At 63.2% G+C, this 25,269-nt stretch overlaps 1 protein-coding gene and 1 long non-coding RNA gene across 2 annotated transcripts in view; both read left to right on the forward strand.

Moving 5' to 3' along the window:
* Nucleotides 1-25,269, forward strand: part of LOC128901161 (sperm-associated antigen 4 protein-like) — a 147,199-nt gene that overhangs the window by 56,390 nt on the left and 65,540 nt on the right. The gene's annotated exons all lie outside the window — the stretch shown is intronic.
* LOC128901087 (uncharacterized) lies at nucleotides 5,009-7,597 on the forward strand. Its single transcript, XR_008463414.1, has 4 exons — nucleotides 5,009-5,087; nucleotides 5,557-5,648; nucleotides 7,240-7,336; nucleotides 7,423-7,597. It is a non-coding gene; the product is annotated as an uncharacterized LOC128901087 (long non-coding RNA).

Consider the following 25,269-nt stretch of genomic DNA (forward strand, 5'->3'; position numbering starts at 1 on the left):
CGGCTTCTGGATAGAGCATCTACAACCAGCTCCTGGAGGGATCCATTTTCTCTGTGTGTCTATACAGGTCTATATTTCCCACTGACGTAGTCTGCCATACAGGCAGCGCACCGTACCAATACCCTCACCGGTATTTTGGTGATGGTTGTCACGGTACTTCCTACTTGAGTCGGAAATTCTATTGACCTAGTACCTCCTTTAATTGTCTATCGTGGCCTGCAACTCCTCAGGTTATCTTGTGAGAGACAGCACCACCAGGGCGCGCCATCAGCATAGAAACATTGACAGCCGAGCAAATGGATCTTCATTCCAGGGCAATGGAGCTTCACTTCAGGGGAACCGTGAGAAACTCTGGGATATGGCCAAGAGAAACCTCCAGAAGTTTACAAGGAGAAGTGTCCGGTCCTGCACTGAGGGGGAGGAAGGTGCATCAGAGCCCGCTGGGACCTAACGTGCTGAGCAGTGGTCCTGAGGAGAAGGTGCTGGGAACTGGAGTGGCCCCCCAAAGAAAAGTGTCCCCCTGTGTGCAGCTCCCCATTTTGGAGGAGTGGGGAGGAACTGGAGAGTGCCCAGAGGAGGTCTGCCCAGGTGTGGTTCAGCGTATAGTGCACATGCGCTGCGTGGGGAGGCTGAGGAATGTGGGCTTCTTTGGCCCCATGGTGGAGAGGCTCTGGGCAGGACAGGGGTTGCTCGAAGGACGGTTTCAGAGATGATGGGGCTTTTCTTCTTCGTGGGAGACCACATGAGAAAGAAAGAAAGAATGCCAGAACTTGTAGCTTGGGAGGTTTAAACAGGAAACGGGAGAAAGAAACGTCACTCCAAGGGCAGCGCTGTGGAAAAGGCGGCCATCCAGAAAGAATGTGGATCAGCCCGTGGCTTTGTGTCTAAAGACATATCCCCGAAGGATGGCGAGACTTCAGAAAGCTTAGTGAGTTGCTCAGGCGAGAGCAAGGTGGAGAAGCAGGGGAGACGTCTGCAGCCTGCAGGGAACATGCCCAGGTGTGGAACACAATAGGACAGCCTGCGGTGGTTTCAACAGTGTGGGGCTGTTGAAATGTGAAAAGCCCCCAAGAGATCCAAGGTCTTAATCTCCGTGTCTGTGACTGTCACCTCTGCCACTGATGCCTATAAGGAGTACAAGAGCCTGATGGCCTCCTCGTCCCCACCTGGGAGCCTGGGAGGTGTCCTGCTGTCATTCTGCACGTGTCATTGCACCTCCCTTCCCACATCATCCGCATGGAAGAGCAACTTGGAAGACATCATCCTGATTATGGAACAGGTCATCCTGAGTGCCATTATGTGGCACATGAAGAACAACCAGGCGATCAGGCACAGTCAGCATGGGTTCATGAAAGGCAGGTCGTGCTTGACAATCCTGATCCCCTTCTAAAACAAGGTGACCCGCTGAGTGGATGAGGGAGAGGCTGTGGATGTTGTTTACCTGGAGTTTAGTAAAGCTTCTTGACACAGTTTCCCACAGCGTTCTCCTGGAGAAATTGGCTGCCCATGGCTTGGATGGGCGTACGCTTCGCTGGGTGAAAAACTGCTGGGACAGCCGGGCCCAATGAGTGGTGGTGAATGGAGCTCAATCCAGTGGGCGGCCGGTCACAAGTGGTGTTCCCCAGGGCTCAGTACGGGGGCCGAGTCTCTTTAAAATCTTTATCAATGATCTGGACGATGGGATCGAGTGCCCCCTCAGTAAGTTCACAGATGACACCAAGTTGGGTGCGTGTGTCGACCTACTCGAGGGTAGGAGGACGTTGCAGAGGGACCTGGACAGGCTGGATCGATGGGCCGAGGCCAAGGGCATGAGGTTCAACAAGGCCAAGTGCCAGGTCCTGCACTTGGGTCACAACAACCCCATGCATCGCTACAGGCCTGGGGAGGAGTGGCTGGAGAGCTGCCTGGCAGGAAAGGACCTGGGGGTTTTTTGGTTGACAGGCATCTGAATAGGAGCCAGCAGTGTGCCCAGGTGGCCAAGGCGGCCAACAGCATCCTGGCCTGTATCAGGAACAGTGTGGTGAATTGGACCATGGAAGTGATCGTCCCTAGTCACTAGTTCAGGTTGCTCCAAGCTCCTGACCTTGGACACGTCCAGGGATGGGGCATCCACAACTGCAAGCCATTGCCCCTTGTTCTGCTATTACAGGCCCTGGTAAAAAGTCTCACTCCATCTTTCTTGGCCTATGACCACTGTGATTTCATCTGCAAACACTGTGGAGAGAGCCCAGAGATCTCCCAAGACAGGGTTTGGAGGCCTCAAGCACTTGACCAGTATCTAGAGGCTGAGAGCCCTGGGCTCAGTGGTTTGGAGACTGGGGACGGTATAGGAGGAGCCTGAGCGTGCTGGAAGGGTGCTTTCAGAGCTGGTGGAGCTTTTCTTCCTAGTGGAAAACAGCCTGAGAAAGAAAGAACTCCCCAACATGCAGGTGGGGAGGTGCAGCCTGGCCACGAGGAGAAAGAAAAGTCACTCCAAGGGCAGTGCTGTGGTGCAACACGCCACCCAGAAGGAGTCTGGATCAGCCCAAGGCTTTGTGTTTCAAGGAAGAGCCAGGGAGGATGGAGAGATCTCAGCAAAGGAAGGTGACAGCAAGATGGGGCAGCCGGGTGGATGACTGCAGCCTGCAGGGAAAGAGGCAGAGGTGATGGGACACCGTAGGACAGCCTGTGGTGGAGAAGATAGAGGGATGTGGCAAAGCTGGAAGTCCCCTAACAGAGCCAGCCTCTTCATGTCTTGGGCTACGGCTGTTGTCTCTGCCACTGATGCCTCTGAGACAACCAGTCCTTCCAGCACTGGGGTCTCGTTGCCTCCTTGTCCATACTCAGGAGCCTGGGAGGTGTCGTACCATAGTCCTGCCCTTGGCATTGCACATCTCCACATCCCACTGTCCCAGGAAGAGCCCTGAGGAAGGAGTGAGGGAGAGGATCTCCCTTCCTGGGGGCTGGGGGTCAGGCCTTGGCCCTTTGGGCGATGGAGTCAGGGCTTGGCCCTTTGCATTAATGAAACACATCCACGTTTACCCAGCATCAGAGTCACCTTCAACTTGCTTTTCCCGACCTGCCATCGCTGCCTCCAGTTTTCTGCTGTAACCGGACCCTGGGGGCAATTCCTCAGTGGGACCCATCAACACCACAAGAAACTTTGGAGTTTGAACCCGACTTTGACTCCTTGAGAGGTTCCTTCAACTTCCTCGCAGCGTCTGACGTTCACGGACTCGGCCTCGAACCCACCGGAGGGGGTCTCTCTAGTTGCTGCCCCCCCAGAGAATCACAGAAGATGCCGAGTTGGAAGGGACCCACAAGGCTCAAGTCCAACTCCCTGCTCCTCACGGAAGCACCTAAAACTGAACCATATGACAGAGACCGATGTCGGATGCTCCTTGACCTCTGGCAGGCTGGGTGCTGGGACCACTCCCCTGGGGAGCCAGCAACCGACCACCCTCTCAGTGAAGAGCCTTTGTCTCACGTCCAGGCGGAATTTCCCCCGATGCAGCTTCGTTCCGTTTCTTCGTGTCCTGCTGCTGGTCACCAGAGAGAGCAGATCAGCACCTCCCCCTCCGCTCGTGTCCACACGCGTGTCCATTCACCTCCCCGCCTGTCTACGCGTGTCCACACACCCCCGCAGGCTTCCACGCATCTCTGCACACGTGTCCATACGCCTCCACACGCATCCCCTCCCAACCACACGCCTCCACACGTGTCCACTTGCATGTCCACACACCCCCACAGGCTTCCACGTGTGTCCGCACATGTGTCCACACGCCTCCACATGTGTCCACTCGTGTCCACAGGCCTCCACACATGTCCACACGCCACCACTCCTGTCTCCACACATGTCCACACACCCACATGGGCTTCCACACGTGTCTGCATGTGTCCACATGTGTCCACACACCTCCACACGTGTCCACTCTTGACCACAGGCCTCCACACGTGTCCACACGCGTGTCCACACACCCCCACAGGCTTCCGCTCCTGTCTCCACACGTGCCCACACACCTCCAGACGCCTCCACACCCCACCGTGCGTGGCCACACACATGTTCACATGCCTCCACACGCCTCAGACCGACCCCCCCCCACCATCTTGGTGCCCCCTCACGTCCCCTCCTGTCCCCCGTGGGGTGGCCCCCTCCCCGACCCACGCGTGTCCCCACTGTGGGGGATCTCCGTGTGTCCCCCCCTCTGCCTCCTGGCCCCCCCCACTAGGGTGTATCCCTGCCCCCCCCCCGAGTATCTCGGTGCCCCCCGTGTCCCCAGTGGGGGTCCCTGTGTTTGTCCCCCCCTCCGCGTGTCCCCCCCGAAAGGGTCTCCTCCTGCCCCCCCCCCCCGCCGTGTATCTCGGTGCCTGCCGTGTTCCCCGCGGGGGGGGGGAGTCCTCGTGCCCCCCCCGACCCCCCCTGTGTCCCCGCAGGCTGAAGGGGGCTTTGGGGGGGGCCCTGGGGCTGTTGGGGGTCGAGTTCGTCAGGTTCTTCTCGGGGGTCTCCATGTTCCAGCCCGGGCAGAGCCTCTTCTGTATCCTGGGGGGGCCTGGAACCGGGGGGGGGAGAGGGACCCCAAAACCCGGGGGGGACACCCTAAAAATGGGGGGCCCTAAAACTGGAGGGGGGGCCTGAAATAGGAAACCCCAAACCCAAACCGCGGGGGGACCCCCTGAAATGGGGGGGACCCCAAAACCGGGGGAGGCCCTGAAACGGGGGGGGACCCCGAGATGGGGGGAGGGGGGAGGACAAAACATGGGGGGTGACCCTGAAACATGGGGGGGCCCGAAACATGGGGGAGGTGAAACACAGAAGGGGGACAGGGCCCGAAATGGTGGTGGGGCGGGGGGAGGGGGGTGTGATTTTACCTGACGTGGGGCAGCGCCGGGGCCTGGCCCTGGCCCTGCTGGAGGACTGGGACGGCGGCTCCTTCTGGCTCCTCTTCGGCCTCTGCAGGTGGGTCGGGGGGGGGGGGGGGGGCCTTTTTTGGGTGGCCAGGGCTGAGGGGGCGTGGTCAGCGCCGGAGGGGGCGTGGCCAGAAGCGCGCCCCGGGGGCGCGGCTGCGCGCGGGGCGCGTGGGCGGCGCGTCAGCGGTTGCCGCGGCAACGTGAGGCCCGGCGCGCGCGGCGCGGGATGGGGGGGATCCGGGGGAGGGTCCGGGGGGGTCCCGGGGGCGGGGAGGGGGGGTCCGTGGTGGCGATTGGGGTAGACGGGACCGCGGGGGGGGGGCCCGGGCTCCATGTTGGGGGGAGGGGTTTGGGGTGGGGGAGGGGTTTTGGGGGTGGGGGACGGGCTGGGGGTGGTGTTTGGGGGTGGGGGAGGGGCTGGTGTTTGGGGGATGGGGGTGGGGTTTTGGGGGGTGGGGGAGGGGCGGGGGAGGGGTTTTGGGGATGGGGGAGGGGCTGGGGTGTTGTTTGGGGGTGGGGGAGGGGTTTAGGGGATCCTGTGCCGGGGGGGGTGTGTGTTTGGGGGGGGTCGAGCGCAGGGTGGGGGTTGGGGGGAGGGGTTTGGAGGGTGGGGGAGGGGAGGTCGAACCCCCGAACCCCCCTTAATTCCCCCCCCGACCCCCTCCCCAGCCCCGATGCCGCCCCGGGGGCTGCTGGTCCCCGCCCGGTTCCTGGCCCTGACGGCGCATCTGGTGCTGCTGGTGCTGCTGGGCGGGGACACGGTGAGGGGCGGGGCCAGCGGGGGAGGGGGCGTGGCCAGAGCGGGGGGCGTGGCCGGGGCAAAGGGCGGGAGCGGGGAGAAGGGGCCGGGGGCGTGGCCAAAGCGAGGGGCGTGGCCACGGCGAGGGGGCGGGGATGGGGAGAAGGGGCGTGGCCTCGGCGAGGGGCGGGGGGACACGGGAACACGTGGCGGGGGGTGGCGGGGGGGGGGGTGGGGGTGGTGGGGAGGCGGAGGCGGGGACGCGTGTGTCCGCATGCCCGCGCACGCGTCATCACGCCTGTGCTCATGACGTCACACGGCTCCACGCGTGTCCAGGCACGTGTCCACACGACTCCCCACCCCCCGAGGACAGGCCACCCACACTGGGGTGTCCCCGGGGGGGGGGGGGTGTCCGTGTCCGTGTCCCCCCCCCCCGCACACCCATGTGTCCCCCCCCGTGGCCCCCCCCCCCCCAGGACTCCCCCGTCCGGGCCTCGCTGCCCCGCGACTTTTCGGCGGAGGAATACGCCCGTGCCCAGCGGTGGTGAGGCCCCCCCACATGTGCCCCCCCACATCATCCCCCCCCCGGCTTCTCGGTGGCCCCCACACCCCCCGTGTCCCCCCGCCTCCTGTCCCCCCCCAAGGGTGACTCTGTGCCCCCCCAGTGTGCCCCCCCACGTCCCCTCCTGTCCCCCGTGGGGCGCTCAACCCCCCCCCCCGGACCCACTCGTGTCCCCACTGGGGGGGGGTCTCTGTGTGTCTCCCCCCCCCACCCCCTGTGCCCCCCCCGTGTCCCCCCACCCAGGGTGTCCCTGTGCCCCCTCCCCCCCCCCCCCCGTGTCCCCCCCTCCACCATCTCGGTGCCCTCCCACATCCCCTCCTGCCCCCGTGGGGCGCCGCCCCCCCCGACCCACTCGTGTCCCCACTGGGAGGGTCCCCGTGTCCATCCCCCCCCCTCCGACCCCCCCGTGTCCCCGCAGGCTGTGGGGGGCCCTGGGGGGGGCCCTGGGGCTGCTGGGGGTCGAGTTCGTCGGGTTCTTCTCGGGGGTCTCCATGTTCCGACCCGGGCAGAGCCTCTTCTGTATCCTGGGGGGGGCCCAAAACCCGGGGGGGGACACCCTAAAAATGGGGGGGCCCTAAAACTGGGGGGGGGCCCTAAAACTGGAGGGGGGGAGGGGCCTGAAATGGGGGACCCCAAACCCAAACCGTGGGGGGAGGCCCTGAAACGGGGGGGGACCCCGAAATGGGGGGGACACACACGAAACACGGGGGGTGACCCTGAAACATGGGGGTCCCGAAATATGGGTGTGGGGGGGCAAAACATAAGGGGGGACAGGGCCCGACATGGGAGGGGGGCCAAAAACCGGGGGGAACCCCAAAAGGTGTGGGGGGGGTCCGAAATGAGGGGGGGATCCCTGAAATGGGGGGCGAGACACCCCAAAACCGGGCGGGCTGCCATCAGGGAGGTTCCTCCCCCCTCCAAAGGTCGCGGGGGGGCCCTGCCAGGCCCGGGGGGGGCGGGTTTCGCCCAATTCCGCCCTGTGGGGGGGTGCCCGGGGGAGGAGGGGCCGCCCCCCCCCATTTTTGGGGTGATTTTCCCTGACGTGGGGCAGCGCTGGGGGCCCACGTGGCGGCTGCCCTGGGCCTGGCCCTGGCCCTGCTGGAGGACTGGGACGGCGGCTCCTTCTGGCTCCTCTTCGGCCTCTGCAGGTGGGTCGGGGGGGGGGCGGGGGGGCTTTTTTGGGGTGTTCCCCCCCTTACACCCGACTGACACCCCCCATTTCCCCCCCCCGCAGCGTCCCCCCTGCTGTCACCGAGGCGCTGCTGCTGGTCTCCATTCTGGGGTGCAGGAGAAGAGCCCTCTGAGCCCCGGGGTGGGGGGGCGTCGGTGTCCGTACCCCCCCGCAACCCCCCCGGGGGTCCCCAATATGCGCTGACCCCCCCCGCGTGCCCCCTCACCCCCCCGGCAACTTCCACCTCCGTGTTGAGAAATTAAAGGGTTTAGCGCGGGAAAGCGCCAGCGCGCCACGGCTTTGGCGCGGAAAAAGGGGGCGGTGGCCACGCCCTCATGCAAATGAGAGCCGCGGGGCAGGCTGGGAGCGCGCGGGAGCCGGGAAGGAGGGGATTTTTTGGGATCGGGAGGGGGATGAGGGAAGGGAATGGCGGGAGACGGCGGGGGGCGTCAGGGGAGTGCGGGGTGCGGGGCGCGGAGGGAGGGGGTTGGTGGGGGTCGCTGTTGGGTAGGGGGTGGTGGCGGGTTCCCGCCCCGGCGGGGTGGGGAGGTTGGTTATCGTCAGTGCGGTACATCCTGGCCTGCCCCGCTTTGCGGGCACCATGTGATGAGTGTGGCGTGATGACGTATGATTGCGTGCCGTTTCGAGGGGCGGTGGTGGGAGATGGGCAACAGCCCGGCGTCCCTTCGGAGTCTCTGAGTGCGCCTGCGCGGGGCCGGTAGGACGGTGGGTGGTGGCGGGGAGCCGCGGAACGGCCGCGTGTGCGGGGGCCCTGCGGGTGCGAGTGACACCCCTTGCGCCCCGTAGGTGCCCCACCCCATGGACATCTGCTCTGCCGCATAGGGCTCCCCCCGCCCCACAGAGACCCCTTCAGCCCCATACATCACCGACCCCGTGGACATCTGCTCTGCCCCATAGGTCCCCCCCTGCCCCACACGCCCCCCCTTGTGCTCTCCACTCTCCGCACTGGGACCCCACTCCCCCGCTCTCCGGTTTCTCCCGTTTCTCCCAGTTTCCCAGTTGGCAGCTCCCAGCCCCGTCACGCCGGTGCCCATCGGCACCACTCGCGTGTCCCCCCCAGGGACCCTCCGGTGCAATTCTGTGGTTCTCTGGGGCGGAAGAAGCTGTTTCTGCAGCGGCCCCCGGCCAGGCAGGAGCGTGTCTCCCCTCCCCGCCGTTGGCGGGGGCTGGGTGATGGTCTCCGAAGGAGACGGAGGAGAGGGAAGGGTGTGGGTGAGGGCATGGGAAAGGGTCCACGGGAAGGAGGGGGACGTGGGGTTTTGGCGACGTGGGCTCTAGGGACATCGATTTTTATGGATACGGGGTATTGGGGGACATGGGGTTTTGGGGGACGTGGGTCTCTGGGGACTCCTCCAATGGTTGGGGCTCTCTCCGGAATCCAGACGCCATTTGTCCTTCCTCTCGTGGCGTGTCGACACCAAGAGGCTTTTCCCTGGGGAACGCTGGCTCCAAGGTGCCATCCCCGAGCCAGAGGTGGCGGATGGGCAGCGCCGGGGACAGGCGCGGGGCCACCACAGCCCAGGGAGAAGAGCTGCCTCGGGGACTAGCGGGAGAGACCCACCAAGTGCCGGCCCTTCCTGCCCCCCCCCCCCAAAAAAGGAGGGAATTTCCCCCCAAAACGATGGGGAATTCCCGGGAGAGGTTGTGAGCTCAGGCGCCAGCACCGCGCGGAGCCGAGGAGCGAGTTCCAGCCCGGCTCCCACGGAGCTCTCTCCCAAGGGGGGCCCGTGACGAGCCCGCGCCGGCGTTTCCGTCCTGTGCCCCCCATCTCTCCCCGGCCCCCTCCTCTCCCGAGACGCTCTGGCCCAGTTGGCCACTTCCAGCCCCCCCGGGGGCTCCTCGGAGCGGCCTTTTTGGGGCGGTTCCGACCGCAGCCGGCGCCAAACCCCGCTCCCGGACATCGCAGGAGCCCCCCGGCGGGGACGGAGCTGGGTCACGAATCCCTGGGGGATTCTCCGGGTTCCCGAGGCTCCTCCCCGACCCGCGATGCCCCAGAGAAGGGGGTGGGCTGGGGGGGGGCGGTTCGGGAAGGCAGGTGGCCCGGCGTGGGGCTCCGAAATGGCCGGGGAACCCCCCGGAGGGCTGAGTCCGTGGGGCAGGCGCCCAGAGGTCCGGGCCGTCCCTCCACGCTCCTCTCCTGCCCCACACCACGGGGAGAGGGGCCACGGAGGGGGGGCCACGCGCAGGCAGACGCGGAGCGAAGCTTTGCTGAAGGAGTTTATTGATGGCGAGAGGGCAACGGTCCGGGGCTCCCGGGGGTCGGGGGGGGCCATCCAGGGATGACCATCTCCTCGTGCCGCTGGGGGGGGACGGGACGAGGGCGTCACCGCCGGTTCCAGTCCTGGAAGACAGAGCCCGGCGTGAGACCCCCCCGGCGTGCGCCGGGCCAGGAGAGCGGCCGCGTCCCCCCCGTCTCCCTGCAGAGCCCTGGGGACGGAGAAGGGACCCGGAGCCCCCCACGCACCCAGGGCAGGACCTGGCTCTCCTGAGCCCCACGAGGCACCCCCAGCCCCTCGCCCGGCGTGGCCTTACCCGGGGACGCCCCGAAACCTCCCCGAGCCCCGCCCGGCCCCCGCGGGCATCCTGGGGGGCACCAGAGCCCCCCGCCCGGCCGCGGCGGGGCCCCGGGCAGTCCGTGCAACGCCCCTCGGGCGCGGGGACCGGCAGGGCAGCGGCTGCGTCCCGCTGGCCCGGGGACACGCGTCGCCGCCGTCCCCTCTGCGTCCCGCTCCCGCGGCCCCGGCGGTCCCGGCCCCGAGGGCTCGGGGACCCCCTGGGGCCCAGGACCCTCCGTGGGGCTGGAGCGGCCGGGACGTCGCTCACCTAGGCCTCGGCCGCCTCAGCCATGCGTCTCTGGCGCGCCAGCTCCAGCAGCTTCTCAGCCCCGGGGGCCTGGGGAGACGGGGGGGTCAGGGAGGCGCTGGGAAAGCCCTGGGGGGGCTGGGGGCGAGTGGGCTCCCAGTGCGGGCACTGGGGGGAGTGGGGTCCCAGTGGAGATACTGGTGGGAGGGGGTGGGGTCCCAGTGCAGGCACGGGGGAGGGAGCGGGATCCCAGTGGAGATAACTGGGAGGGATTGGGGTCCCGGTGCAGGTACCGGGGGGCAAGTGAGATCCCAGTGCAGATACTGGTGGGAGGGGGTGGGGTCCCAGTGCAGACACTGGAGTGTCGAGTGGGGTCCCAGTGCAGGTACTGGGGAGGGAGCGGGATCCCAGTGGAGATACTGGTGGGAGGGGGTGGGGTCCCAGTGGAGATACTGGAGTGTCGAGTGGGCTCCCAGTGCAGGTACTGGGGCGCACTGGGATGCTCTGGAGCGCGGTGGCCATGGGAGGGAGGGTCTGGGGGCAGCAGAGCTGGCTGTACCTACCGCAGCCCTCTTCACTCGCCCAAAGCCGATTCCCCCCTGCGGAGAGACCGTGGGGTCGCCCGGGTCACTGGGATGTCCCCAGCCCCGGCGAGCAACGGGGGGACCGAGCGGCCCCCCCAGTTCCGCAGACCGGGCGCCCTCCCAGCCCACCCGCCGCTTACCCCGATGCAGTAACCTCCGCTCGCTTCGAAGGCCTGGGGAGAAAGAGCGCAGCGGGCGCTGGAGGGGACCGTGGCGGGGCCAGGGGGGACGACACAGGCTCCCCCCGGCCCCAAGGCTTCCCAGGAAAAGGCCTTCTGCTGCCCCCCAGCACCGTCCCCCCCCAGGTTTCACCTCACGCGAGGACCAGGGGTGAGGACGGAGACGAAGGAACCGCGGGGAGTTCAGGAGCCCCAGAGAGGACGGGGCGGGGGGTGGTGGGGACGCAGCGATGGGGTGCGGGGGCGGTCGGCGGGACCCCCGAGGGCCGGGGACTCTGGAGGGCCGGGGGGGCGTGGGACGGACGGGAGAAGGAAGGAGCCCAAGCGGAGGGGCCATGGGGGCTCCGAGGCGGTGGCTGGGGGGGGCAGAGGGGGAGGAGAGCAGAGGAGCTCGACGAGGGGACGGCGCGGGGGGACGGCGGGGTCGGGCAGGGGCTGCGGGGACACCGCTGCCGGGGAGAGGGGGGAAGGCGAAGGGCTGAGGGGGACGAGGGGAAGAAAGACCTCGGCAGCGACGGAGAGGTGGGACACGGAGCGCGTCCCCGGGGGGAGACGGCAGCGGGGCCCAAAAGGACGGGACTCGGGGGTGCCGGGGGGGGATGGGACGGATGTGGGGGCGCCGAGACGAGAGGCCGAGCCAAGGGCTTTCGTGTCCCCCGCTGCGGCGGAGCCGGCGTCCCCCAGCCCGGCCCCGGCCCGCGGCCCTGGGGACCCACCTGGGCATCCTCCGGGGTGCAGAGCAGGACGGCGAAGAGCAGGGCCAGGCTGAGCACCGCCACCTTCATCTTCCTCTGCCGTGCGGAGAGTCCCGGCTGTAGCTGGGGAAGGCGAAGGGGCAGATTTATCCCCCCCGGGACTCCTGCTCGTCCCTCCCCGCCCCGAGAGCCCCCGGGGCAAAGCCGGCCTTGGCAGAGACACCGGCCCTGGCCACCAGCCCAGCCCCGGCACGGAGTCACCTCCGTCCCGGCACCGGTCCAGCGTGGTCCACCGGTCCCACTGCTCCATCATGAGACCGGCCTCCAACAGCCCCCAAAGCCAGAACCCCCCCAGCTCCCCGTACCCCTCACCCCCAGACCCCCATCTCCCCACGTCCCTCACCCCCAGACCCCCATCTCCCCGTACCCCTCACCCCCAGACCAGCCTTTCCCTCCAGGGCCCCCCAGGGGTGACAGCACCCTCCAACCAGGGCTCTCAGGGCAGAAATACCTCTGCCTCCTCCCCAGCCCCTTGGGTAAAGGGGGGGCTGGGACCGACCCCTCTTCTTCGGCGCCGGGGACCCCGGGAGGAGGGAACGTGGGAGGGGGGAGGACGGCCGGGGGCAGGGGCCACGGGGCCGGCAGGAGACCGGGGCCTTCGGGCACTGGGGGACACTGGTGGGTGCTGGGCGTGGGGAGGGGAGGGCTCGGCGTGGGGGACGTGCCGGGGGGCGGCCGTGCCCGGCTCCAGCCCGCCCCGTTCCCCAGGCTCCGCGGGACCCAAACCGGTGCCGTTCCCAGCCAGGGCCCCCCCCGGGCAGAGGGGACTGGCCCCTGCCCTGGCCCTCGCCCCGCCACCGCCTGGGGACACCCCGTCCCCCCTCATCCCCGGGGTCCCCCGGGCAGAGCCGGCCCCGAGAGCGGGTCCCAGCGCCCCGGCCCCGGTGCGGCGCTGGCTCCGCTCCCCGCTGGGGCTCGGCCACCGCTCGCCAAAGGCCCTCGTCCCCTCTGGTGTCCTCGGCCTCTGCTGGCCCCGGACGCGGCCGTTCAGAGGGACGCGACGAAGCCTCGGCTCATCCCCGGGCAGCCCCTCGGCGCTGATGGCGGGCACGGAGCCCCCCCGGCGAGAGGAGGGACGTCTGTCCCGCGGCACCTCTGACACCTGCCCGCGCCCCGCGGCACACAGGGCCCTCCAGCCCCCCCGGGGCTTCCCCAGAGCCCGCTCGGGGGCAGAACGGCGGGGGCGACGGCAGCCGGGGCGCCCTCCAGCCCCGCCAGCGGGCAGAGCCCCCTCAGGAGGGCGGTGCTGGGGGGAGCGGGGAGCAGCGGGTGCTGGGGCGCCCCAGCGCCGCGGTCCCTCCTTCCCCGGGGACAGGCCGGCGCCCAGAGGCGGGGGATCTCCCTTTCCCCCTTCCTTCCCCCCGGCTCCTGCCCCAGCCACGACCGTCAGCGGGAGGTGTCCTGAGGCGCACCCCGGCCTTGGGGGGGGGCTGCCCGCAGCCGAGCGCTGTCTGGGGCGGGGACCGAGGGGTTTTGTCCCCTTGCGAATATGGCCGTGGGTCACTTCTCCTACCCCGTGAAGAGCGCACAGCCCAGGAGCCCTCGGGGCTCTCCTGCGCGGCGGCGCCTGCGCCCCAGGATCTCCCCTGGAGCGGGGACGCTCGCTTGAGGTTCTGCTCCTCCGGGCCAGCAGGTTCCTCGCCGCAAGAGGCTCTCGGCGCCGTGCTGACCCCTGAAGTCTTGGCTAAGTGACGTAAGGGTTGATGGCGCGGCTATAATCCCTTAGACATGAACCCTTGGCCAAGCCTGGGGCTCGGATTGGATCCAGCTGCACCTCGACTCCTCTCGGAGAAGGAGTTCGGAAAGCCGGGGGGTCCTTCCCAGCCCCGGGACCCAATGGGAGGGTCTCCCTCGCGGCTCGCCTGGCCCTGGCCCCCGCGCGGTAAATAACCGGGTGCCCCTTGCCATCGAATCCCGTAAAACACTGTCGCCTTCACTGCCGGCTTTGGTAAATGGTGTTTGCTGTTCATCACTATTTCACTGCTGCTCTCCTACGAGTGAAGCTCATCCCTCCGCCGGGGACGGGGCGGTGCCGGGGGAGCAGCCGGACAGCCGGGGGGGCTGCTCTCCTTGGGGGAGCCCGGGGGTCCGAGCAGCCGGGGTGATGGAGCTGCCTCCCCAGGGGCGCCGCATCCTCTTCCCTCTCCCCTGCCTGCCCCGCGCTGGCCCTGGCTCTCCAGCCTGGTTTCCTTCACCCCCAGCCCGACCACCGCCACCCCGGGGGCCCTGGGCAGCCCCCTCGGGGCGCTGTGGGGCAGGGACGGCGTGGGGCTCCGCTCGCAGCAGGGAGAGCCGCCGGGGGAAGCCGCACAAGCCGAGCCAGACCTTTTCCAGCAAGCCGGCGCCAACGGAGCTGCTCTCTGCCGTCGTGACGCTCCCGCAATTGGCCCCGGCTGCTCTCTTCAAGGGCGCAAGTGCCCCGAAGGGCAGAGGGAACGGCCGGGACCTCTCCCAGCGGGGACGGCTTCAGGGCGGACGTGGGCATTTTTGGCTCGAGGAGCTCAGGCACCCCGGGTTTTCCCCCCTGCAGACGCACACAGCTCTCAGGGGAGACAAAGAGCGGCACAGAGAGCGACTGATTGGCTTCTGCATAACGTGAGCCACCGCTGGGAGGACATGGGACCGGCAAGGTCTCCATCGGGAGGCGCAGCACGGATCGACGGGTCTCTCTGGGTGGCAGAAGGAACCGCCCGTAACGACCAGCAACTCCACCGGCCGCGCCGAGCAACGGCGGCACCGAACGCCTTGGACTCGCCGCCTGCGCTGAGTTCCCGGGACGTCGGCGTTATCCCGGCAAACCCGCGGGTGCTCCGTAAGGCCGGCGCGTTCCTCTGTAAGCTCGTCCTCTGTTCCCTGCCACAGGAATTCCAGCCACCGCGCTGCGCTGCCCAAGGGCCGTTCGCCCCCTAACCCACCCAGCGGCCCACGGCTGAAAGTAAAACAGCGCTCGAATGGAGTCCGTGGCCCCTGGGGTCGGGGGGGTGGTTTGTGTTTGTAGGAGACGCGGGGTGGGAGTCAAAGGCCGGTGGGAAAAATCTGGACGGGGCTTTGGAAGTCGGCTGGGAGGTTTGCCCGAGTTTCAGCGAAACTGAGGTGTCGCTGGTCGCGTCCCCATGACGGGACAGGCTCCTGTCCCGGCTCGGAAGAAACCCTGTCTGGGGTCATCTGCCCGAGAAGAGGGAAACGAGGGTGCGCTGAGAAGTCAGACACGAGAACCATCAACGGCTCAGGGCCCTCGTTGACATTAGATGGCATTTCCGAGGGTTAGGGATAAGGTCGTCTCTTCACGAGACACTAACTCTAAATAAGGGATCTCTTGTGGCTCGGTCGTGAAAAGATTGAAGGCGCCTGACTGGAATATTTGCTTTGGAAATGCCCAAAGAGCAGGCAGCCACCTGGCAGATTCTCATTTTGACGGCTTCTGCTTTCTGCGTTATCTGTTGGACAGACAAGTCACCCGGCGCGGAATCATGCACCGCATTTAAACACGCTGGGGTGTTTTTTGCATTCCGGGCCTGTTTTGAAAAGAATCGACGAATCGTAGGCGCTGCCACCATTGAGGAATATGGGATTAGGAGCAGCCGATGAGAGAAACGCAAACCAGCGGGCGGCACTGGATGCCCCTTGACATTCACGGTGGTGTTCGGGGAAGTCCCCTCTGCTGGCTCAGTGGTGGCGACGACGACGCGCTCGGGTGGTTGCGATCGTGAGCCGCGCATTGAAAAAGGTAAATGTCAGCAGTTGGCCGGTTTGACCAAGGGCTGGACAAGAGCCTCCTCAAGGTCGCTCTGAAGGGTGACTGATCCTACCTGTGCTGTCCCCCCGCCGCCTCCTCAGGGGGAGTGCAAGGCCTGTGGCTTCGACAGTTCGTGTCCCAGACAAAACCCCACCGACGCTTCCGAGCGCCCCAAAGTGCCAACACAAACCGGCTTTTAACAAACCCAACAAAAAGGGGCGCAGGGCACAGATCTGGAGGTGACTCCCGTTGAGCGCGAAGAAGTGTCCCGTCAAGGAAAGGTCTTGCCAATCCCCAAACGAGTGGACCACCGTTGAGGGCAGCACCCAGAGGGAACCTCCCATGGGGCCAAGAGCACGTCTGTTCCTTTCTCTCTTTTTCCTACAGTTCCTTCTGGGAGGCAGGGGGAGTTTTACCACATTTATTTTCCAAATAAATTTTTATCAGGGTTGCTCTCCTCAGGCTCTGACCCGCAGTGAGGCGTCCCGCCGTTTTACAGAGGGAAAGGGGAGGGAAAGTGCATGTACCGCTTCTTCTTTGGTGGGAACACTTGGTTTGGTGCTCATCGTGCACACTCGGATGGCGCTGGAGCCTGAGCCACAACCCCAGCTCTCCCCTCCGCTGGTTGGAGATGGATCTTCCCCGGGGATGGAGGCGGGAGCGAGTCTGTCTGGGGTCAACACCTGGCACATCGACCCCATGGGAGTGTGAAGCTCTGGTGGACTCCGGTGCAATGTTTGCCTTTCTCCAGTCACTGGGGACTTCACCCGACTGCCATGGCTTTTCAAATATCATGGAGAGTGGCTTGGCAACTCCACCAGCCAGTTCCCTCAGGACTCTGGGAGGCATCTTGTCAGCCCCCATAGACTTCTGCATGCTCAGGTTCCTCAGGTGGTCACAAACCTCATCTTTTGCCACAGCTGGGGGGACTTTTTTCCTCCAGTCCCTGCCTTGAAGTTAATCCACTCAAAAGGTGTGGGAAGCGAGGTTGCCAGGGAAGATTGAGGCAAAACTGTTGTTGAGTACCTCAGCCTTCTCCTCGTCCATTCTTACCAGTTTGCCAGTCTTGCTCATCAGGAGGGGTACACTTTCTTTGAGCTTCTTTTTCTGGCTGACGTATCTATAGAAGCCCTTCTTATTATTTTTTGCCTCCCTTGCCAAGTTCATCTTGAGCTGCACCTTGGCCTTCCTGACCCCATCCCTACACACCTGGGCAACATCCCCATGCTCTTCCCAGGATACCTCTCCCTGCTTCCACTGCCTGTGCATTTCCTTCTTGCCCTTTAGTTTGACCAGCAGGTCTCTACTCAGCCATCACATTGCTCAAGGCTTTATCCACGGGGATTATCTCCACCCCAGCCATCCCCAATGCACTGAATCTCCCCTTCCATGTCATTCCTGGTCGCATCTCTGTCTCATTCCCTGTCCATTGCAGACCAACCATCTGCAATATAAATGTGGGCACCAGATGAACTCCTCCTGGGGCCTTTGACAAGCACTTAGACCTCAAAGAGCAGAGAGGTGCCTCTAGGAGGTCCTCCTCTTCCCGAGATAAGCTTCCTCAACTGGTGTCTTTAGGACGCCTGAGTGGTAAATGGAGAAACATGGTCATCCCCTGAGAGCTTCTTAACGTTTCAGTTAGTGGTTAGGCAGTGATCGGTGGTGGGTAGGGATGCCAGAGAGGGCAGAGGAAACTCCGAGACAAACAAGTCTTATGAGGAGTGTCTGAGGGATCTGGGATTGTTTAGTCCGGAGAAAAGGAGGCTGAGGGAGACCTTATCGCTCTCTACAGCCACCTGAAAGGAGGTTGTAGAGAGGTGGGGGTGGGTCTCTTCTCCCAAGTAACAGGCAATAAGAGAAGGGGAAGCAGCCTCAGGTTGCACCAGGGGAGGTTTAGACTGGATATTAGGAAAAAAGTTTACTCTGAAAGGGTTAGTAAGCATTGGACGAGGCTGCCCAGGGAAGTGCAACCATCCCTGGAGGTATGCAAAAGACGGGTAGACGCAGTGCTTAGAGATATGCTTTAGTGATGGTTTTTGTCAGAGTTAGGTTGGTGGTTGGACTCGATGATCTGAAAGGTCTCTTCCAACTTAGGCAATGCTATGATTCTATGCACCCCAGAATGCAGGTTGCCCTCTTGGCTGCCAGGGCACTCTCCTGACTCACATTAACCCAGCTGCCAACCAGCGCCCCCAGATCCCTTTCTGTGGGGCTGCTTTCCAGCCACTCCTCTTCCAGCCTATACTTGTGGCCACCATTATTTCATCCCAGGTGTAGAATGCAGCGGTTGTTCTTGTTAAACATGCTGAGAGTTGCCTTCTCTGGGTCACAGACACAGGTGCTAAACTGAACAGGGCCCAGGAGCCAGCATCCCTGTGCTGCCCCACAATGCCCCAGTATGTCCCAGTACGTACCCTCAGTAAGTCCATGCTGACTGCATTTGAAGACAATTTTTTCTTTTTGGTGCCCAGAAATATCACCCAAGAGGACTCTAACTGGTGGCACGCTCCTCACCAATGTGAGCTTGTACAGCCAGTGAGTTGTTCCCCGAGTTGCATTTTTGGCCTCGTTCAAAGCTGGGTGCAACACTTGCTTGTCCTCTCTCACAAGAGACCTCTGCCAACCCAATGACTTTTCAAAAGGGATATTCCAAAGAAATGTCAATCTTGTTCTGTAACTTCATTACCACTATTTTGCCTGTAATCCTACGTACATAATTTCTCTAATCTTTCATACATTTTCACCTGTCCAAATACAATGACCACTTCTAAAGTCATCTTTCCAGGTGCAGACTGTCTAGACAGGGGCCTTTTCTATTATACTCCCGTTTTCTCCTTCCCTTACTCTTTCTTCATTCAGGTTCCTGTCACCCATCCAGCTGCTGCTTTGAGCTTCACATGGTTAAAAGTTTCCCCGTCTTTCAGTAGTCTAATTATCTCCTGTAGCCAACTCTTTAACTGTGTTTATATCAACCTTTCTGTACCTACCTATCTAAAGCATGTCTCATAAGATTACCCCTTGCAGAAAAGCAACCTCATTAGAGGCAGCATGGACTTAGCATCTGGCCGCAGAGGGTGTTTTATTGTTTATCAAACATGATCCGACATGATCAGGCTTTACTTTTCTTTGCTTGCAAAGAGGAGAAACCCTTCTGTGCCTGGGCGCAGCCAGGTCTCTAAGGAGCTCAGGTGGGAGCTGGTGCAATGGAGCTGTAACATCCAGCTGCAGAGACCAGTGGAGAAGTTTGATGGAAGGACACCGATGTAAATCCCAACTGGGCAATGACAGAGATGGTGGGGTTGGGGTGGGGGCGGTGAGGAGTAGCGTTGTCCATACAGTGTCAGACCTCAAGGGACTGCTTTTCCTAGCCATCCAGACCTCCTGAGGAGACCCTCTGGATCAATATCAGTTGCAGAAGATTTCTATCACCTCTTCTCTAGACTGAAAAGTAAAGTAAAACAAAACTGCCATAGCCAAGGGGACAAAGACCTTGGTGCTGTTGGGCTTTGTAGCCTTGCCAGAGCCGTGGGCCACCTCCACTGCAGGCTGTCCATCACTGCCCCATGCCTGCGCCTCTTTCCTTGCAGGCCGCAGACACCCATCGTGCTTTCCCACATCGCTCTCACCCCGGCATTTCTATACCTGTGCTGATGTCTCTCCACTCTCACCGGCTGTTCCTTGAAACACAAAGCCATGGGCTAATACAGACTCCCTCTGGGTGACCTCTTGCACCACAGTGCAACCATTTGACTGAGATTTCTTTTTCCTCACATGCAGTCCGACCCTTCCAAGCTGCGCTTTGTTGAGGTTTCCTTCTCTTCCCACTACCAAGAAAAGCTCCATGATCTCTGAAGCCACCCTTCAAGCAGGTGCAGGCTACTGCTAGAGAGCCCTGGGCCTCCACTTCAAAAGGTACAGAAGCCCAGCTCCCTCAGCTTCTCCACACAGGCCCCAAGCCCCATCCTGGCCAGTGTCCTTTGGAGCTTCTCCAGTTCCTCCTCCTTCCTTCAGAACAGAGAGCCCCACACACAGACACACTAGGCCAGATGTGGCCACACCAGTGCTGCGTCAAGGGGGATGATAATCACAGAATCTTCATGGTTGGAAGGGACCTTTAAGATCATCGAGTCCAACCATACACATATGAAAAAAAGCCCTACAATCTCCACACTAGCGCATGCCCTGAAGTGCCACATCTAGATGTTTCTTAAACACCTCTAGGGATGGTGACTCAACCACCTCCCTGGGCAGGCTGTTCCAGTGCCTGACCACTCTTGCAGTAAAGTCATTCTTCCTGATATCTAACCTAAACCTCCCCTGCCGCAAGTTCAGGCCATTTCCTCTGGTCCTGTCATTATTCCCCTGGGAGAAGAGGCCAACCCCCACCTCTCTCCACCCTCCTTTCAGGGAGTTGGAGAGGGCAATGAGGTCTCCCCTCAGCCTCCTCTTCTCCAAGCTAAACATGCCCAGCTCCCTCAGCCTCTCCTCATATGCCCTGGTCTCCAGACCCCTCACCAGCCTGGTCGCTCTCCTCTGGACACGCTCCAGCACCTCAATGTCCCTCTTGTCCAGAGGGGCCCAGAACTGAACACAGCACTCGAGGTGGGGCCTCACCAGTGCTGAGTACAGAGGCACCATCACTTCCCTGCTCCTGCTGGCCACGCTATTCCTGATAGAAGCCAGAATGCTGTTGGCCCTCTTGGCCACCTGGGCACACTGCTGGCTCATGTTAAGCTGGCCGTCCACCAGCACCCCCAGGTCCTTTTCTGCCGGGCAGCTTTCCAGCCACTCTGCCCCAAGCCTGTAGCCTTGCTGTGGGTTGTTGTGACCGAAATGCAGGACCTGGCACTTGGCCTTATTAAACCTCATACAGTTGGCCTTGGCCCATCGATCCAGCCTGTCCAGGTCCCTCTGGAGAGCCTTCCTACCCTCAAGCAGATCAACACCCCCACCCAGTTTGGTGTCATCTGCAAACTTACTGAGGGTGCACTCAATCCCCTCATCCACATCATTGATAAAGACATTAAACAAAGCTGGCCCCAAAACTGAGCCCTGAGGGACACCACTGGTGACCGGCCGCCAAGAGGATTTCACCCCATTAATCCCAACTCTCTGGGCACGGCCAGCCAGCCCGTTTTTAACCCAGCAAAGAGTACACTCGTCTATGCCATGGATCGCCAGCTTCTCCAGGAGAATGCTGGGGGGGACGGTGTCAAAGGCCTTGCCAAAGTCCAGATAGACCTGCCCTCCAGGCAACCCCAGGGCTTCTCCAGCCCTCTCAGGAGCATGAGCTGGGCCAAGCGGTCCCCACCAAGAGCCCCAGGGCCTCCCCCGGGCTTTGTAGGGCCCCACGGAAGGCCCAGTGGGGCCTTCTGCTGCTGAGCAGAGCGGCAGTTCCTCCCCCAGGCACGCTCGGGGCGCCGGGAGGGGTGGAGAGTGGCCCCACCAGTGGTGGCAGCCCCACAAGAAGGCCAGAGGCACTGGAAGCAGAGCAACTGGCAGCACAGGCAAACCCAGAGGTAAACCCCTCTGGGCTGCTCAAGTATGGCAAGATATTGCTGACCCGCTGGGGAAACTAGTGGTGAAAGTACATCACGTAGGTGCCCACACACCCATGAGTCGAGCCACCGAAGAACATCGAAATAATCAGCAAACCCACCTAGAACTGGAAAAAGAGACCTTGAAAGCTCAGCGTGAGGACGTGTTTTCTTGCCTGTAATCTCACAGGGGCAGCGAATGTGTCACACGCACAGCGGGCAGCGTCTTCACTAGAGCAAGAAGCGACCACTGACACCCACCTCCAGTGACACTGCCAGAGCTCTGCCGCGCAAAACACACAACAGAAACGTGCCCCGTGCATTCGACAGCAACAGTTAACGTGTGCTTAGGGAAGCACGAGAGCGGTCAGACAGGGCGCGCGCATCGCGTTGTGCCCACGGATCAGGCCTACCTGTCCCAATCCTTTCATGTGATTCGTAGCACTTGAGAATTTCCTCATAATCGCCTAAAGCCATTCTGAGAGCAACGGGGACCTGGCAACTCTTCTCAGCCCCTGCGAGGAGAAACTGCAGCCGGCCTTTGGGCTTCTCCACGCTGAGCAGACTCTGGAACGGAAAACGCATTTACTGCAGCCCAGCGCGGGCCGGGGCGGGGGGCGACCTGCGCTGATGACCAAGCGCTACACCCCCAGCGGGAAATTCACCAGACGGGGCAGCCCGAGCGCCCGCAGGCCCCGGGCACAGGCGGCTACCGTCTAACGGGGGCTCCTGGCTAACGCTTGCCAGCGAGAGCGGGCGACTGCGCTGCCGAAGAGGCAAGCACGCCCGACCCGGCGGTATCCTCCGCGGGGCAACGAACGAGACCCAAGGAGACGCCGCCGCGGCCGCCTCCTTTCGCGGGCCCGCCCGCGCGGCCCGGCGAAAGGCGCCCAGCCCCCCCAGAGTCCTGCCGCCAGCAGACCCGCCGGGAGCCGCTAACGGGCTGCGGGGCAGCGGGGCCCGGAGGCTACACTCACCGGCTCGGCAGCCGCCTCCCGGGGCGGCCGCTGCCGTTCAAATCTCTTGCCGCGGCGCCCGCTTCCGGGTAGGACGCCCGAGAGGCCAATCACCGCGCGGCGCTGGGCCGGAACAGGCGGAGACGCGCGGTGCATGACGGGAGGAAGGTCGAGGAGGAGCTGGGCGTGCGGGCGTCGCCATGGCGGGAGGGTCTCCGCTGCCCAGGCACCCGGTCCCGACAGGTGACGGGGAACAGCGCCCGCTCCCCCCGGGAATGCTGCCGCTCCCTACAGCCGGTGGGGGCTGGCGTGGGAGCCGCGCCGCCGGGCCTGCCGCCGCGCACAAGATGGCGCCCGGCCTACCGCCCCGGGGAGACTACGGCTCCCAGAACGCTCCGCGGGCCCGCCGTTCCCTGAGGGGAGGCCCTTCCCGCCGCCAGGCCCGGCCCCGCCCGCTCCGCTCACGGCACCGCCCGGCGCCGGCCCCGAGCAGAAAGACGGGGGTTGCGCTGTTAGGTCCGGGCGGGGGCTGACGGTCTGCCTTGGCTGCGGGCGGCCATTCCCCTGCCAGGCCTTTGACCTCCCTGCGTACAGGCGTGTCGGCCTAAAGCCACGAGCAGAACAGGAAGAAGCAAAAAATGAAAAGACGACGGGTGGAACATCTTACTTCTGTAAAATGTTTGTCCTTTGGAATCCTCCCGGACACATTGCATCTTTCCTGAAGAAAGACCTACATTTCTAAGAGAAAGTTTCAGTTCTCTCCTGAATAACAAAGGCGAAGAAGGCTGTTTCGGGGACAGAGAGAATGGGGCCGTTCTTTTAGGGCGAGGCAAATGGTATCTCTTCTCGATGGGGCAGAGCCAGCGCTACCCATGCCAGAGCACTCAGTGCGACACCTTTTCCCTCCCTCTCTCCCTCAGCTACTTGGCCGTGGGGCTGGCGGGAGGCTTGGGATGAACCAGCCCATCAGCCGCGGCAGGGGATGGCACGGCCTCCCGCCCATCAGGCTGCGGGGAGCCACCAGCTCTCTGCAGGGAGTAGTCCAAGGCTTTAGCCCAGCGTCAGCACAGCAGCTCTGGCCATTCTGGCCACCGGCGAGCTCTGGTTGCCGGCAGAGCTCACGGTCCCTGCAGTCAGGGCGCTCAGTGTGACGCTTTTTCCCTCCCTCAGCTACTTGGGAGCCCCTTCTTCCCGTCTGAGATGAACGACTTTGTCCTTGCCATCTTGAAAAACATGGCAGACCCAAGGGTCTCTGACGCCCTGCTGGTTGGCAGGGTGCTGGCGCTGGTCTTGAGAGGCTCGTGCTCGGAGCTATACGGGGTAGGCAGTGTGCAGCCGGGTTGCCCTGTGCGTGTGCCCTGCGGGAGCCGTTCCCCCCGCCCCGAGGCCAGGGCTTGCAGCACCTGACGGGCGTCCCTTGAGGCCAGCAAAGGGCAGCAGGAGGGCAGCAGCTCTTGGTGTCAGCAGGGGCCATAGCTGTGCTCCAGCCCGCTGTCTCCAGTAGGTCAACGACCTCGTGGAGGTCATCGATAGGCACCTGGTCTGCGTCAGCAGGATGCTGCTCCAGGACATCCTGACGTTCACCCTTCCCTGGCTGGCCGACATCGACAGTTATGAGGTGGTCACTGGCCTGCTGAGGGTTTCCCGGCCCTGTGACAAGTACGTGGCCCGTCAGCCTCAGGGGCAGCTCAGGACCTCCGGGGCCTGCCCAGGCAGAAGGGGTGGTGGCCGAGGTGGCCCTGCTGACAGTGTGCTCTGGCTCTGCAGCACTGCCAGGGCCATGTGGAACACGCTGTCCTGTGAGCCCAGCCTCCTGGCCGACCTGCTGAGGATGCTGCTGAGGCTGCTGCTGGACGGTCTCCAGCCCCTCTGGCCCTCTCCATCCACCCCCAAACCCGTCCTTCCTGGGGCGCCTGGCCCAGGGCCCTCGGGCCGCAGCCAGGCAGGGCAGCGCGTGCCGCTCGGCCCCGCAGCGCGCAGGCATGCCGCCTGCCCCGGCCCTGCTGCCCTCGGCAGCCCCACTCCCTGGCCGCTGCCCCCGGCCGGCTCAGCAGCGGGGAAGCTGATAAAACTGAGAAGATGATTGAGAAAAAGGAGACACTGTTTGAGAAACTGTCTAGGATGGAAGAAACATCCCGCTTTTCCCCTGCATGGACCCATGTCGCAGCCATTAGGAGAAGATGCCCTCCTACGAGACCGACTTGGAAGGAAAAGAAGACAGTACGAGACACCTTGTGGTTTTACCTCGGTGCCTATGGAGAGGACCTGAGTAAGTGGGATGAAGGACCTACCTTGGCCCTACAGGCACTAGTTGCAGGGTAAAACAGATAGAAGAAAGAATTCTTCCAGGAGGGTGGCTGCTCCAGTGCCCAGGGAGCAGTTCTCTGGTCCGGGTCGGAACTCATCTGCTAACTGTAGATGTTGTCCTCAACATTAGAGGTGCCCTGCCTCCAGCCAGGAGGGGGAGAGGGATAACCGAGTTTATTGGGCTGTGTGGATTCGATGTCCTCGTGTATTAGAGCCACAAAAGCATAACGACATGGTGGACAGCGGTGCACAGTGTACCCTATTGCCATTGACTCATAAAGGGACAAAATCTGTTGCTGATTCTGGTGTGACAGGTCTCAAGAACTGACTGTACTTCGGCCAAAGTGAGCCGAACTGGGAATAAATGGCGGAAGCGCTCCATTGTGAGTGGCCCAGACACTCCGCGCATCCTTGGCGTAGACTTGCTCAAGAGAGGGTATTTCAAAGACCCGAAAGCGTATCGGTGGGCTGTTGGTATAGCAGCTGGAGGGACTGAGGACATTACACAGCTGTCTGCCTTACCCGGTCTTTCAGCTGACCCTTCTGTGGTGGGACTGCTGAAGGTTACAGAACAGCAGGTGCCAATGGCTGCTGCCAGGGTGATACCGTCGCTGGTGATACAGTAGCCTTGAACAGCACAAAAGGCTGGGGTGGAAAGCCCCTCAGGCCTTACTGATACCCAGTTGAAAAGAACATCTGGTTCCTCCTTACTGGAATAATGTAGCTAAGTTTGAAACGCTTTGTAAGCGGATGGGTTAGACATCTGCTGGGCTTAGTTGGATACAAGGAAGTCTTGAGATGTTGTATCCTTGAGGAGAGTAGATGGGGAGAGATGCCAGAACAAGCTAGTTTGGTGAGAGCAGGAGTTGCAAACCAAGCCAAAAGACAAACGGAGTGTGCGCGAAGACCAAGTTCAACCAGCGGGCACGGTGAGGAAGACTATTGACGACCACGAAGACCACCACCAATGGACACGTATGCGCACGCGTCAAGGACATTTACATATTAATGAGTTCTAGGTGATAATATGAGT

Source organism: Rissa tridactyla, chromosome 23 (genome assembly GCF_028500815.1).
Source record: "Rissa tridactyla isolate bRisTri1 chromosome 23, bRisTri1.patW.cur.20221130, whole genome shotgun sequence".
NCBI classification, from domain to species: Eukaryota; Metazoa; Chordata; class Aves; order Charadriiformes; family Laridae; genus Rissa; species Rissa tridactyla.